The sequence below is a fragment of the Triturus cristatus genome, chromosome 9 (assembly GCF_964204655.1).
Source record: "Triturus cristatus chromosome 9, aTriCri1.1, whole genome shotgun sequence".
NCBI lineage: Eukaryota > Metazoa > Chordata > Amphibia > Caudata > Salamandridae > Triturus > Triturus cristatus.
This window is the reverse complement of record NC_140592.1, coordinates 680,555,146-680,565,370: the sequence shown is the minus strand read 5'-3', so window position 1 is coordinate 680,565,370 and position 10,225 is coordinate 680,555,146.

The following is a 10,225-nucleotide window of genomic DNA, read 5'->3' as shown; positions in this document are numbered from 1 at the left end:
TGCAGCTTCCCCTGCACCACTTGTGGCCGCCTGACTGGTCAATAGCACCTCCAGGGCACTGGTGACCTGCACCATCCCCCTAGTGACGTCGCTGCTGCAGTGTGTCAGGCCCTCCTGCATGTTGACTGAGCGCCGGCAGAGTAGTGAAGTTGCTGTTGCCAGGCGGTTGAGTGCCCTGGTGTGCCTGTCTCCCCTCTGGCGTTCCCGGCGACTTGCAGCTCTCTCTGCGTCTAACTTGCTGCACAACAGCTGCATGGACTGTGACACGTCCCGCAGGCCCGCTGCCATGTCAGTAATCCCCGCCGCCATGGCGCTGATGTCCCTGCCCATGTTTCTGAATGTGGTTCTCAGTCCCCGCACATGCCGCTGAACTGACATGACTGCCTTTGTTTGTAGGCGCTGCTGCTTGAGCATGTTGCCCTCGAGTCCCGCAAAGACCCCATGGCTGTCACCGTCTGCTGGTGGACTCTGAACCCGCAACCTGCGGCGCCGTCTTGCACCCGTGTGTGCTCCCTGTGAGGTGGAGGGCAAAGTGGCAGAGCTCCCATCCTGGGTCATTGTGTTTGGCTCCGTGCCCCTGCTGTCGTCCGATGAGGTTTCTAACGCTGCCAACCTGCCAGCAGCACGCCTCCTCGGCATCACAATTGCAAGTGGAGATGTGGGCGGTGACTCATGCATGAGTGGTGATGCGGCCTGTGGTGGTGGTGATGCGGCCTGTGGTGGTGGTGATGCAGGCTGTGGTGGTGGTGATGCAGGCTGTGGTGGTGGTGATGCTGGCTGTGCAGTACTCGTGCTGGCCAGAGCAGACCTGTCTTGCCGGTGTGCCCTCTCTCCTGTACCATGTGCAGTCCTGCGCGATGTTACATCTGTGGACAGAAATGCAACATCAGCTCAGTGTACCTGAAGGGCTGCATTGCAAGCATCACAATAAATTCATGTAACACTCTCACATTGTCCTCTGCCTGCTTTTGGCTAATGTGTGTACCATGCATTGTTGTCCTGTGCTAATCACTTCATGGTTGGGGGTTCCCTGACTACATCTCCCATAATGCATTACCTGTCTGCACTAACACATGGACTGGAGTGGGATACTCATTTCACAATGGGGGATGTGGGAGAGGGGTAGGAGGGGCTACATTGCTGTGCATTTGTCTTACCTTGTTGGGTGGCGGCTCTGGCAGAGCTGTCAGCATCCCCAAGGCCCACGACGCTCTCGTGCTCTATTGTGGCCTCCACCAGCTCCTCCAGTTCGGTGAGGGCAGGTGCCCTGTTGATTTCACCTCCAGTCTGGCTGGCCTCCTTCTGGATTTCCCCCATCTTCCTCTTTGTCACAATCCTCAGGTCGTACCAGAGCTTTTTGAGTACCTCGATGTCCCTGTGGGTCACTCCCGCAGCATTGACCTGCGCCTGGATAGCCAGCCATATAGTGCGCTTCTCAGACTCCGGCACTTGCAGGGACTGCCTCCCAAACAGCTTCTGGTGCTGCTTCACCACCTCCTCCACTAGCACCTGGAGTTCCTTGGGGCTGAATTTCATCTTCCTCCTCCTTTCCCCTGCATCTCTCTATGTCCTCTGGCTGGACATGATGATTTAGAGCTGCACAAACAGGCACTGGCTCCCTGCCTCTCCTCTGCACTCCAAGCCTCTCCAGAGTCTGTTAATTGTGTGCACCTGCCTGGGTGTGGCCACTTCCTGGTTGGGTGGGGTGTGGTTGCACAGGATTGGCTGTTTCATCCAGTCATGTGATTTTCTTTTCCCGATTCGGTAAATACCGATTCGGTATTTACCGAATCGGTAAATACCACCTCTGTAATTACCAAATCAGTAAATACCACCTCGGTAATTACCGATTCGGTAAATACCACCGCGGTATTTACCGAATCGGTAAATTCCGATTCTTGAATACCGACTGTTACCGATTCGGTAAATATTACCGAATTATTACCTACATATAACTTACCGATTCTTAAATACCGAATCGGTACGGTTCGGTATTTAAGAATCGGTAAATTTTATTTACCTACATGAGGCCCTTTAAGTTTATTTAGCTCGTTCTTGGAGGGTCTTTTGTCATCCCTGCTTTCTCTTTTTGTTGCTCTTTTCTTGTCTTTCTCATCCTCCCCCTTTCTGCCTTTACCCTTCTTGCTCCCTATCAAAGTCTGCATCTGCTAAAATGCTGAAAAAAAAAAAGTCTCAATCCTAACAAGAAAACTAAGAAAACTATGCAGATGGCACCCAAATCATTTTAAAAATGGATAGCCCTGAAGACCTCTACAATTCAAAACTCAATGACGGCCTTTGTGCGATAAAAACATAATTGATTAATACCTTTCTAGAGCTTAGTACCACAAAGACAGAGATTATGACATGACTATAAGGGCAAAACTACAATACTACCGTCATATACCCCTTTGACAAAATCAAAAGAAGTTCGAAACCTAGGAGTAACCATGGATTCAGACATAGCCTTGATACCTAATGCTAACAATGTCACAAAGAATGCCTTCTACACAATGAAAACATGACGTCGCATCTTCCCATACCTTTCATACCAACATGAACTGCAAGCCTTCTTCCTGCTCGTAATCTCCAAGCTGGACTATGCCAACAGCCTAGACCTTGTATTCATTATAAGCAAAATATAACTCATCCTAAATGCTACAAGGCTTCTTCTCTGCCTTCACCCTAAAGAAAGCATGACTCTAGTCCTGCAATGCTTTAGTGTCTACCTATAGCTATTAGGGCAAAGTTCAAGGCATTCTGCATTGTCCGAGGAGCCTCCCAAGGAAAAGGACCGCTATACCTACAAGTTAAATTCAAGCAATAAAACTAAACAGAACACTGCTCTCCAGGCTTGCACCACTTATCATCATACCACCTTATCATAAGAAATGCGTAGGAGGCGTTGCTTTCTCAGTACAAACAGCCAAGCTCTGGAAGCCACTACCAGCCAGCATTAGCAGCACCCGGAAGCGAATCAACTTCCAAAGACAGTTGAAAATATGGCTATTTTCTATTTCTAGATAACTGGACCACTTGCTTCCCAGCAACAGAAAACAGTCACCCTCATGCACAATCCTCAGATTATTGCCCACAAATTGCAAGCAACTCAACTAGCAAACTGTTTTTATTATGCAGGTAAGCAATAAATGGCTGAAGTGTGGTTCACTGTGGCATTACATAGTTATGAACTTCCATCTATAATAGTGCTCACAATAATATTAAAACCATAATACTCTGCGATCAGCAACAAATTGTAACTTATACCTATTAATTTCACATAAAACATATCTGCTATGAGGATTGTCCATCACCAGTAATGTTCAGCCAAAAAACCAAACATCATTGATTAATCAGTCACGGATTAGCTGATAAGATCTGTCACGCATTGCTTGACAATTTTGAAGCACTTAAATATGCACAATTTCCTTCAAGACCCAAATATCTTTTCAATCGGACCGCTTCTTTACATTTCACATGCACACTCAGATATGGGATGATAATAAAAATGTCCATCCCAACAGATCTTTCCACTTCCCTCTCACTTCAATCATTACATCTCAGGACCACAGCTATACACACAATCTAAGATTGGACAACCCAGTGCAGCAACCAGCTAAGCAGACTATGTAATAGGAAATACCATGAAGGGACCTGCAGAGCTGTTCAAAACTATAACCATACTGAAAACCATAACACTGCATGTCAGTCTCTTACACTTTATCATCCAACAAACTGCTATGCGCTGCATCCCATAAGACGATAACCGCACATTGGTGGTGATCACTCACAACAAGGAAACACTTCCCGCATAGGATCAAAACAAAATCCTTCCAACCACACACCCTACATGGTGTAGCTGCTGCTCATGTAGTCAAGTGCTTCACCACTCCACATAGTGGTATTCAACGCTATATAAATACCACAAAAGAATGCAATACGATACTCATCCTTGGGAGCTTGCAAGTCCACCTTTTATGTGCAGTGAAAAAGCAAGGTAAGACCAGGAATGGGGACTCACAAAAACAAAGACATGAGTTCTAGGAGGTTGTGACATCCTGCCTTACAAACACAACAAACCGAGATTAAGACTTTTTGGAATCGAATACGCTCATAAAGTCCATCACACTTATGAAACATCAGCTCAAAGTGTGCTCAGCAGCTAGCCATCTACACCAGTAGTACCCAAAAATGGATGAGCACCATTGCAGAAAACAACATAACACAATTCCAGCTGACAGACTATGAGCCTTTGCAGGGGTATAAAGGGTATTTCGTAAATTCTTCAGTGCACAAAAATCCCTAAGTAGGTTCAACCGCCTCCCTTCATTCACTGAGTCACTGCAGCTTCACAACTATGATGCCAATTCACATGATGATGTGAAAATGTGCATGCCATAAGGTGCCATTTAAATCCCCAGTAGAAATAAAAGTGCTGGATGGAATGTTTGAATTGATATCAACTTCTGGCAATGTCTCTGGGCCTGCTTTTCAGTCTATTGTGTTTCAGCTCACCATTCCACTACGTACAAAAACCATATCCAACTCAGTGGTGACTCCAGCCCAAAAATGACAGTGCATCCGAAAATACTAAGGGGCATATTATCAAGGCAGGCGATAAAATTATCGCCGCTTTAGCGGCAGAAAACTGCAGCTAAAACGGCGATAATGGGCTTGATAATATTCTCTATGGAATTCCAATTGAAGCCCATGTTAGATGTCCTTCACATCTAACATGGGCTTAAATTGGAATTCCATAGAGCATATTATCAAGCCCATTATCGCCGTTTTAGCGGCAGTTTTCTGCCGCTAAAGCGGAGATAATTTTGTCGCCTAGCTTGATAATATGCCCCCTAAGTCACTTCTTCTCTGCACAGGAACTGAAGATACCCCTGATATGTTTTGGCCCTGTTTGACCTTATCAGTAAAGTGCACATTAAGTTCTAATGACCAGGGAGCCATAGTACCTGTTGGGCACTGTTAATTACTCGGGACACAATCTATTCCTTTGTTTTTTTGCTTACTGAGCTATGTCAGGCAGGAACAAATGATGAGCTTATCACTGTTGGTCCCACTCCAAAAGGGCAGTCTAGTTGATCTGCTAATTTACAAGCAATCTTCCTTCAAACACAAGTAACCCGAAATTTTGTTTTATCCTTGTAGGCCCTTATTAGTGAAGGATATTTTGCATCCTTTGTCACAGTGAGCCTTTGGAACCAACTCTGGCCATACCCATCCAACTTAGCATTGCTCACTGAGAAGAACAAAAAAGTGATAGGAGGAAGGCAGCGGCAGCTCCTCCGCTAAGGCGGATAAGCGTCGCCCCACAGGAAAAATAAAATTATAATAACACCATGTAGTATTTTTCCGTACTGGGTCTGTATGTGCGGGCGGGGCAGTACTGGGCTGCCCACAGACAGGGGGGAGGAGTGGTGGACACTTTCTAAGTGCATACGATGGTTTGGCCGGCCGTCTTGGCCCGGGCAAACAGTCATGCGCACTTAGCATGTGCTCCACCCGGCTGTATTGCACAGCCGGCTGGAGAACATGCACAGCCTCCCACTCCCTGTCTGAGTGGCGATCCACGGTACTCAGACCAATCATGACTCGGCTGTGTCGTGATCGGCTAGGGGAGTCTGGGAACCTGTGTGCTTCCTGTTTCCTGCATCGGACGGAGGAGAAGCGGCGGCCTGCAGGTACGTGGATTTTTCGTTTTTTCATTTCTTTTTTTTTATTCTACCCCACCATTACTGCCCTGTAGCAGCCACTACTGCAGGAAGGTTTGAATTATTCTCTGCCACTAGTAATAACACACACCACATTCCAGGCCATAGTTTTTTTGCTCAGTGCCACCACAGACAGGGACTAACTACATGTAAACAGTGTTTGTCCCACCCCAAAAAAACAGACAGTTCAGTCTGACCTGCTTGGCCACGTCCTTTCTGCACAGGGAAAAACCTAAAAGCACAGTTATGAAAGTTATTATTATTGGCATTAGTGGTATCAGCTTTATTATTATTATCATTGCCAATATTATCTTCACCATTGTTGTTGTTATTGTTATTAATAACAGATATAACAATGGCATTAGGAATAATTATATTAGTAATACCACCACCAAATAGAGCATGGGTACTCACAAACTTCCCCTCGGGGGCCAAATTTACAGTGTGGTATGAGGCCGAGGGCTGCACCGGTGGAGGCGGAGTCAGTGTAGGGAGGGGGGCGGGGCTAGAGCAAAAAAAACTGTGACCATGAGGTTGAAAACAGGCCCCTGCAGTGGACGCCTTCGTCCACTGAGCCACCAGACCTGGCATACACACTTCTCTCTCTATCTTTCTCTCTCTCTCTCTCTCTCTCTGTCTCCCTCCCTCTCTCTCTGTCTCCCTCTCTCTATCTCTCTCTCTCTCTCTCTCTATCCCTCTCTCTCCCTCCCTCTCTCCCCCTCTCTCTCTCTCTGTCTCCCTCTGTCTCACTCACTCTGTCTCCCTCTCTTTCTCTGTCTCCCTCCCTCTCTCTGTCTGTCTCCCTCCCTCTCTCTCTGTCTCCCTCCCTCTCCCTCTCTCTGTCTCCCTCCCTCCCTCTCTATCCCTCCCTCCCTCCCTCTGTCTGTCTCCCTTCCTATGTCTCCCTCCCTCTGTCTACCTCCCTCTGTCTCCCTCTGTCTGTCTCCCCTCTGTCTCCCTCTCCCTCCCCCTGTCTCCCCCTGACTCCCTCCCTCTGTCTCCCCCTGACCCCCTCCCTCTGTCTCCATTTGCCTCCCTCTCTCTCTCTCTGTCTCCCTCTCTCTCTGTCTCCCTCTATCTGTCTCCCTCCCTCTCTCTCTGTCTCCCTCCCTCTCCCTCCCTCTGTCACCCTCTGTCTCCCTCCCTCTGTCTCCCTCTCCGTCTCTCTCTCTCTGTCTCTGTCTGTCTCTGCTTCTATCTGTCTGCCCCTGTCTCTGCCTCTATCTGTCTTTGTCTGTCCCTGTCTCTGTCTGTCTCTGTCTTTATCTCTGTCTCTGTATCTATCTCTGTCTGTCTCTGCCTCTATCTGTCTCTGTCTCTGCCTCTATCTCTGCCTCTATCTGTCCCTGACTCTATCTCTGTCTCTATCTCTATCTCTGTCTCTCTCTCTGTCTCTCTCTCTCTCTCTCTCTATCGCTGTCTATCTCTGTCTGTCTCTACCTCTATCTGTCTCTGCCTCTGTCAGTCTGTCCCTGCCTCTATCTAGCTCTGTCTGCCCCTGTCTCTATCTGTCTCTGCCTCTATCTGTCTGTGCCTCTATCTGGCTCGGTCTTTATATGTCTCTATCTGTCTCTGTCTCTATCTGTCAGTCTGTCCCTGTCTCCGTCTGTCTCTGTCTATCTCTGTCTCTATCTGTCTGTTTCTGTCTCTGTCTCTGTGCCTCAGGCAGTGCACTCGTACTGTGTCTAGGGCAGTGCACTCGTACCGTGTCTATACGTCCCCGTCAGCAGCCCAGAGACACCCCCCCACTCCCCCATCTCCCTGTGTAATGTAAAAGCCAGATCGTTTTCTCTCTGAATGTGCTGCTTCGTGGGATTTGTGTCCCACCACTGGGCCTGGGGTCACATCTGTCGCTACCTTTAATTCTGACTCTCACCCCCGAGCTGTCAGATCAAAGCCCCCCTTTGCCACCCTACTCTCACACCCTGCTGTCCTCTGTCACCCTCTGTCACCTCACCCCACGCATGTGGTAGCTTCCGGGGAACACACACAGCCACACCCGCCTACTTCACAGGTCTTTAAAAGAGCATTTACTAGTTAATGAGGCTTTGTTGCATTTCATCTCTTAGTGCCCCTGCATCTCCACTCTATCATTGGAATCACCGGCCCTCATAGAGCAGAGTCTCTCGAGTCCGCGGTGCTGCAACCAGCGGTGTTTGCTGACACTCTTTAAAAAAAAAAAACACAGGTACGATGTCTGCAAGGTACGCGGGCCACCAAGGAAGGCTTGCCGGGCCGCTGGTGTCCCGCGGGTCGTACTATGAATACCCGTGAAATAGAGTGACATCACATTAATTTTACCACAGAAGACACTCTAATAATTGACATTGTCAAAGTGGTTAAATAAACCTCTGTCAGAAGAGAAGAAATTCATGATAACTTGGGCGATTGTAGAATAGCATCTAGATAACCGTAACATACTGAAGTGGGAACTGCCGAAATATTCAATAAAAAAACATCAGATTATCCAAAACAAATTCACTTTGTCACGTGCACTAAATAAATAGCCAATATAGACCTTTATTCAGAGTTTGGATTTTTCATCTGGAGCGGGATTCAATTATGAATTTCTGGGCCAGGAGTTATGGGGTCCGAAACCTCCACATCTGATCATTCCAGGCCAAGAGACATGGAACCGCTACATTTGCTGCATGAACAGGTGATGAGGGCAGCAGGATAACCCTGCCTCTGCCTAACCATATGGCAGTCTGGAGGGAGCAGATGAGGCATAAGCATACCAGACAACCCTGAACCCCCATTCTACTCTCCCACCAGCATCCCCGCTGACACTTTCCACCTGCTCAGAGAAGGCAGAAAATGTCATCTGGGTTTTCAAGGAAATATGGGAATATGGCCCATCAAAGGACACTGTTGTTCCAGGTACAAGCAGTTATTCCCCATTTTGGGAAAAATACTTGCAAAGCCGAGATACCGAACAGCAATGTAGGTCCCGTCCCCCAGGTATTTATGAACCAAATTCTGGCCAACTTGGTTTGTCTGCTCCCGTACTAGAACGGAAGGTATCCCACGTCGAACGAAGGATTTTAAAGAGCCCTGTTAAATATACCCCTCTTTTTGCAATGTAAACCTTCCCCACTGTTATTCTGTCTTTAAATGTGATAGATTGGATGGACTATCCAACTAAATCGATACTCTGACCACCGTAACCCACAGGGTTAATGTCGGGAGGAAGAAGAGTGATATTGTCTTTACCACAAGTGAAATCCCAGATTTTGTCACTAATTAGTGTGCAAGGAGAGCCTGAATATGCTAAAACTGAAAATTTTTTGTACCAATGGATATTTCACACTTAGGCATGGTCGCCACATCAGAATCAACTCCCTTTACATATTGTACAGTAACACTGCAAGAATCAGAAATGTAGTGAATGATTTGCTGAAGATAGGTTATCTCCTCATCAACGACATATACTTTAGTATTCCTACACATGCGTACGTAATGCCCTCTCTTACCACATTTTCTACACATCACACTTCTAGCAAGGCAATTAGGATAGTTTGGGCCATGACTTTGGCTAGCATATTTGGAACACTTCATTTTAGGATCCCTACTAGGATAAGTATTCCATTTGGGTTTCTCGTTCTTATTTGGAATCTTGTCTTATTTGCTAAAAGTTTTTTGAATAGCAGCTATTTGTGAATCAGAAGCAGAGTTTCCACACTCATTTGGAGCCAGTTCAGCTACCGACTCGTTGGGAGTTATCGCACTCCGCATTTCTTTCACCCAACTTGAGGTATTTTCAATACTTTCAACAATGCTAATAGCCTCTTTGAGATTAGGGTTCTTTGCCAGTAAGTTTTCTTGAACTCTAGAATCGTTGGTGCAGCGGACTAATTGATCGAGGATTAGAGAGTCAGTCAATTGCTCAAATTCACAAGTTTGAGCCAATGACCTACGTGCTGTTACATAGTTCCCAACCCTCTCTCCTTTAGCTTGAATTCTCATAAAGAATTTGTGTCTTTCCATAGCAACATTGATCCTGGCACCAAAATGTTTTTGAAGTAACAAAACAGACATCTCATAAACGTCTCCAGGTTCTCCGGATCCTCTTCCAATGGGTATGGAGTCCAAACTATCATAAATGTTCCTCCCTTCTATTCCAAGGTTATAAAGTAAAACAGCTAGCTTTCTTGCAGCTGAACATTTCTCACCCCCTATTGCTGATAAATATGAGTCAAAAAGGGGTTTTCATTTTTTCCAAGGAAGGACAGGTTCTCCACGTTCTGACAAAAATTGAGGTGGCTGACTCATGCCACTTGACACCATGTTAGATGCAAAGTGAAAAAAATAAACATATACAATAAATTAATACAATAGGTTAACACAAAAAATACCAAATAACAATCTAACATAACAAGGTGAAATAAATTATTAAAGAAAATTGTGGCTTACTGTTGCTGATCCATGGAAAAGTGGAAAAATTAGTGTCTTCAACTTCTTCACAAAGCAAAACCAAATGACAATTGAAAGAAGAGATG